The sequence below is a fragment of the Oncorhynchus kisutch genome, linkage group LG8, assembly GCF_002021735.2.
Source record: "Oncorhynchus kisutch isolate 150728-3 linkage group LG8, Okis_V2, whole genome shotgun sequence".
Taxonomy (NCBI): Eukaryota; Metazoa; Chordata; class Actinopteri; order Salmoniformes; family Salmonidae; genus Oncorhynchus; species Oncorhynchus kisutch.
In genome coordinates, this window is record NC_034181.2 from 45,757,959 (window position 1) to 45,763,958 (window position 6,000).

At 45.6% G+C, this 6,000-nt stretch overlaps 1 pseudogene; it reads right to left on the reverse strand.

Moving 5' to 3' along the window:
* LOC109894856 (nucleolar protein 6-like) overlaps nucleotides 1-4,769 on the reverse strand; it is a 28,005-nt pseudogene extending 23,236 nt beyond the window's left edge.
* Nucleotides 4,770-6,000: the final 1,231 nt, after the last annotated feature.

Genomic DNA, 6,000 nt, shown 5'->3' on the forward strand with positions numbered 1-6,000 from the left:
TACACCTCAGTTGTATGAGATTACAGAACAGGAGAGAGAAGACATATCAGGTGTTGGTGATAACAATGTGCATGTTACTGTGAGAGGTCCACAAGGTATTGCCACTGGGGTGGGGCGGGGAGCTCAGTTGGCCAGAATGGTGGAACATAGTGCTAGAGCCAGTCCTCTTAGATACCCAGCAATCGATACTAGAGTGCCAAGTGTTAGCAGTAGCCAACCAGAGCATGTTAGCAGTAGCCAACCAGGCAACGGTAACAGTGAAGAGTCCAAGAAAGCCATAGAGGGTGAAAATGAAAACCGAACCCAATTCCAAGCCCTAGCAGAGTTAGTCAAACAACTGGGCAGTGAAATTAGTCTAGCAAGGGCTGGTGCAAGCACTCCCCCTCCCCAACCAATAGTAGAAATACCTGATTGGTCAAAGGTCAACCTAATTCTGAAGTCAGACGTCAGAGAACCACCCCACTTCCGGGGTGGTAGCACAGACCGGTGAACAGTGACTGAATGGCAAGAACTTATGCAAGTTTACTTGAAAAAGAAGGGATGCAGTATATCAGAACAGGGGCAAGAGATACAGGATAGTCCCGGGCTAAAGACAGTCAGAATTGGGCTCCGTGGAAACCCTCTTGTTAACATAAGCAGAGACCCTGAAGCCATATACAATATCTTGAGGCAGCACTTTGGAGAAGCAATCTCGTCAACGATTCCATTAGGATACTTCTATGAAACCTTACCGAGACAGTCAGAGAGCTGCTTGGATTATTGGGTTAGACTGAACAAAGCAATTGACCTTGCCAATGAGTGCTTGCAAAGAGCACTGCCCTGATCCAGCATTATATGCCGCTCTTAGGTGCAGGCCTATTGAAAATTGGACCTTTGGAGATTTGCAGGCAATGATTGACAGCCATCACAGAGACAAACAGTTAGCCAGACACAGGGCGCAATGTACTGCCAAGGTAGAAGTTGTGATGACGCCCGACGCTTGGTGTATGACTCAACAACAAGCAGTCGGTCATGATAATTCAGCTACACCCATTAACAGTGATCAGGCTCCATTGAACAAAGTGATTTCTCTCCTGGAAAAGCTCCTGTCAACCCAGGAACAGAATCAAAGGAGAACTTCGGCCAGAATGCCACAAACGAATACAGCTGCTGGTCCCTGTAGAATTTGTAAGGCCTCAGACCATTCAACTCAGTCGTACTGCTTTAAGGAGGGCTTATGCTTCAAGTGTCACAGGACAGGCCACAGAGGCTTTGAATGTCCAGCAAGAAAACAAGTTGGAGAGGCAACTACCGAGGCTCCTCCTGGGCCCGCTTTAAACTAACATGCTCACGCCAAGAGGGGGGCAGTGTGGGTGAACATGTTACACCCCAGAGAACATCACGGATATAAGGACTGGAAACACAATGACAACCGAGGCGATTATCCGAAAATAGAGAGTATTGACAGTCTTTTCTATGATCCAGTAATGGTGCAAAAAATTTTAGAACTTCAAGCTCTGATAGATAGTGGGTCTATGACCTGCACTTTAAGTGAGTCAGTTGAAGACACACTTCTGAGATGTAATGTGATAAAACCAGATTCTAGAAAGCCAACTCAAGGTTCTTGTAGGCTGTGGGGGCAACCAGGCACAGCCTAAGTATGAATATGATTTGAACATTGATCTTTTAGATTGCAAGATGGCAGTGACTGTTTTAGTTGTACCTGGACAGACAGACAGTATGATAGTTGGATCGCCATAAAACACATAATGCAACAAAATGCCATAAAACACATAATGCAACAGGTTAAGAAAACAAAGTGTTATTGGGACAGCCTCTCCAAACCTGCCAAAGGAGATTCACATGGACTTTTATTCAGCATGCCAGCCAACGTGAACCACTGGCACGGTGACAAAATACCAGACAAAGTGGGAACCGTAATGCTCAAGCAGAGTGTGACTCTTATGCCTCAACATGAACATTTGGTCTGGGGAAAACTGAAAGAAAAGGTGCCACTATCAGTTGGTAGTACTGTAGTCATAGAGGTCACTACAGCACGATCTGCACCAAGAAATGTCCTAATAGGACGCACTGTATGTCCTTTGAGAGGTGATCAACATGTTGGACCACCCTATTGTTCTCTGCCGTAACTCCAAGTTGACTGATGTTCACCCATGCCTAGCCCTAGAAGACCTAGAGCTCTATTCCAGCCATGCTGAGAACCCCAGTAAGGTCCAGTCTGCTCTTCAGAATGTCACCCAAGCTGGGGAAGAATGTTCAGTTAGTGGGAAAAGGACAAAGGAGTATCTACAAAAGTTGGAAGAGTTGGGCTTAACAGAAGTTGACATAGAGTCCTGTGAAGTGTCTGATATGTGGAAAGGAAAACTAGTGGACCTTATTGCTCAGTATGAAGGCATCTTCTCCAGGGACCGACTTGACTGTGGAGAAGCAAAGAACGTCACCCACCGTATCCGACTCAAAGATGAAAAGCCTTTCAGGCTGCCGTACAGGTGGGTCTCTCCATCCGACTACCAGAAACTGAGGCAGACGTTGGAGGAAATGGAGGAGCGGGGCATCAAAGGTTCTTCTGTACTGGTATGGAAGGGGAGATGAAGAAGTATGTCTCCTACTGTAAGCACTGTGTGGTTGGCAAGACAGTGGAGCCAGAGGCTAGGGCACCGTTGGAATCTATACAGACCAGCACAGCATTGGAACTGGTGTTAATAGACTTCTGGTCAGTAGAAGGAAGGGATGGAGAGAGCGTTGATGTACTCATCATCACAGATCATTTTACAAAGCTGGCACATGCCTTTCCTTGCCCGAACCAGACAGCAAAGGTGGTTGCCCAGACGTTATGGAACCAGTTCTTCTGTGTCTATGGGTTTCCCCAGTGGATACACTCTGACAAAGGAGCAAACTTTGAGAGTCACTTAATCGCAGAACTGCTACAAGTGTCAGGAGTGAGAAAGTCCCATACCACTCCATATCATCCTATGGGCAACGGTCAGACGGAAAGATTCAACCGCACACGCAGTAACATGGTCCGATCGTTGCCAGTGAGAGCAAAATAAAGATGGCCCCAGATGATACAGATGCTCACCTTCTCGTACAACTGTACCACACGAAACGACAGGATTCGCACAGTTCTTCTTGATGTTCGGCCGAATTCTACGGCTGCCATTGGACATCATGTTTGGAAGTACCTTGAAAAACAAAGACGTGTTGACTCATGATGAGTATGTTGACTCATTCCAAAAGGACCTACGAGAGGCTGTCAGGATCGCTCAGGCCAACACCACTGAAGCTCAGAAAAAGCAAGCAAGGCAGTATAACAAGAGAGTGGAAGGTACTGCCCTGGAGATTGGAGACCGGGTTCTCTTGGTAAACCGAAAGGAAAGAGGGAAAGGTAAACTTGCCGACTTGTGGAATTCAACGGTCTATGTGATCACATGGAAAGACCCGTCTGTGCACATCTACAGAGTCGAAGATCCTACTACCAAGAAGAGTAAGGTAGTTCATCGAAACCTCATACTGCCAGTGAACTTCCTTCCGGTGGGACAGACAGACGAGATGTCCACAGTAGCCTCTACTGCTTCAGAGGAGGACAGAAGCGCAAATAGCGGTGACGAAAGGCCGGTATTCGATGTGGATGAGGATTCAGAGGATCGAAGGACTGCTGTCTGGATTCTCGAGGGCCAGAACCCTGAGAGGCCCACGGAAGCTGAAGCTCAAAAATCTTTGGGACTGGAAGATGGACTAAACATGAGAGAAGCTGATCCTCAAAGCCCAGGGAAGGACATGATCTCGGGACAAGCAGCTAACTCATGCACAGGAAGCTCCTCAAGGATGCCTGGTGATGATTCAAGTGATCCTTCTGAAGATGACGCAAGTAGAAACGCAACGTCAGTGAGCAGTCTAGATGGCATCAGCAGTAGAAGTTCACCAGTCAGCGGCATTGTATGCATAAGATCTACTAAGAAGAGAATGAGTAACCAGAGAGAGGTAGAGCGCAGAAACAGCCAGACTTCTGAGTTCACCCATACAGTCCTGAGACCCAGTGAAGGCACTTTGAGAACTCAAACTGGAAGAGTTGTGAAGCCTGTCAGAATACTTTTAGAGTCAATGAGTCAAGTGATTGCTGAGCCTGACAAAAGAGAGCATCTAGCCGCCCTGATTCAGGCCCTATCAACTTTTAACTTTTAACGATACTTCGTGGGTGTTAGTTGTTGATGTGTGCAGAGGGTCCCTGGTTCGAACCCGGGTAGGGGCGAGGGGACGGACTAAAGTTATATTACATTGATGCTGTTGACCCGGATCACTGGTTATTGCGGAAAAGGGGAGATCAAAATGGGGTTGAGTGTAACCAATGTGAAATGGCTAGCTAGTTAGCGGTGGTGCGCGCTAATAGAGTTTTGATCGGTGACGTCACGCGCTCTGAGACCTTGAAGTAGTGGTTCCCCTTGCTCTGCAAGGGCCGTGGCTTTGGTGGAGCGATGGGTAACGATGCTTCATGGGTGTCAGTTGTTGATGTGTGCAGAGGGTCCCTGGTTTGAGCCCGGCGAGGGGACGGACTAAAGGTATACTGTTACACACAAAAAAACACGACTCCCACCCGACTGTAACCCTGGTTTCACTTGCATCTTGAGCAGGCTGCAGTGGAAGAGGCTCTCCTCCTCCTTCAGTTTCTCTGCGGTGGGAGGTTTGTACAGATCACAGCACGGGACTGAGGAACCAGTCCCTTTCCTGGGCCACCTCGGGCTTACCCCCTTTGGCCCTGGTCGGGCCCTCATCTTCCTCACAATTGGAAGACTCAGATTGATCCATGTTTAAAATGTGAGAAACATGATGTGTAATATTAATACAACACATGTATTAAATATAGCAAGCTAGCCAACTTTGCTCAACTTCACGATTTACGGTGAGACGGCCTGGAGCTTCGACTTCCCATAACATATAATTTATGAAAGACTACAGATTTCAGAAATTGCATGCTATTCTTTGGATGTTGAAATCCATCATTTTTTATTTAAAAAAAACATAGTTATGTGAAATCGGATCTCCAGTCTGCCCACACTAGTCGCTGCTCAACTTCATCGTTAAATCGTGGAGTTGAGTATTTCAACCTGGACTAAAGGGTAGACGTAACATGGTAAACGGGATACTCAAATTATTATGACATTACATTTGGTATGGTATAGTGATTGGGTGGGGGGGGGTCGATAGTTACTTATTGGGATATTGTTTGAAAATATATCGTATAGTTTTGACAATATCATTTAAGGTTAGTATTTTTACTTTACCACTGAATATGGCTACAAGTCGGGTAAACAATACTTTCCTATCGATGTTTTGTCTCAAAATGTCATACACTGAAAGACCAACCACACAGACAACCGGCAAGGTAAGTTGACATTTAATCGCGCTTAACATTCCAGCTTGTAAGGAAAACTTGATTTGCATTGCTATGTTTCAGACTATATATCAAGTATTTATATAAAAGTGATGTATTATGATAAGTATGTGCAGGTAGCTAGCTATGTACCCGTTGCCACTAGCTGCCATGATTGATTGATTAAATTTTTTTCTGTAACTGGTTGTTAAATCAATAAGAAAACTTTTGTTTTTGTTTTTTGTCGGCTCAATTATCATAAACAGGGCCAGTCAAACGTCAGAGCATTACGACACGCAACACAGCTTTAACATTGACTCGTTTCTGTGTAACTCCTCCCATAAAGCGCAACATGCGTTGCTTTGAGCAGTTTCGGGTTGATGCAGAGTTTTTAAAGCCAGGGGACTAATATCACGGGACTTCCGGGAACACTTGCGAAACAGACCAAACAGCCCAGGCTGGGATTGACAAATATACCATTCTTCCTTAGTTGTTTAGTTTTCTTGAAATCTAAAAGCTCATCCTAGATTCGAGCCAATGTCTTAAGTAGTTGAACATGTTATTACTCCAACCTCGCGAAAGTGACAAACTAACACGTTTTCATTTGTGTCAAAAACACCTTTATATGGAAG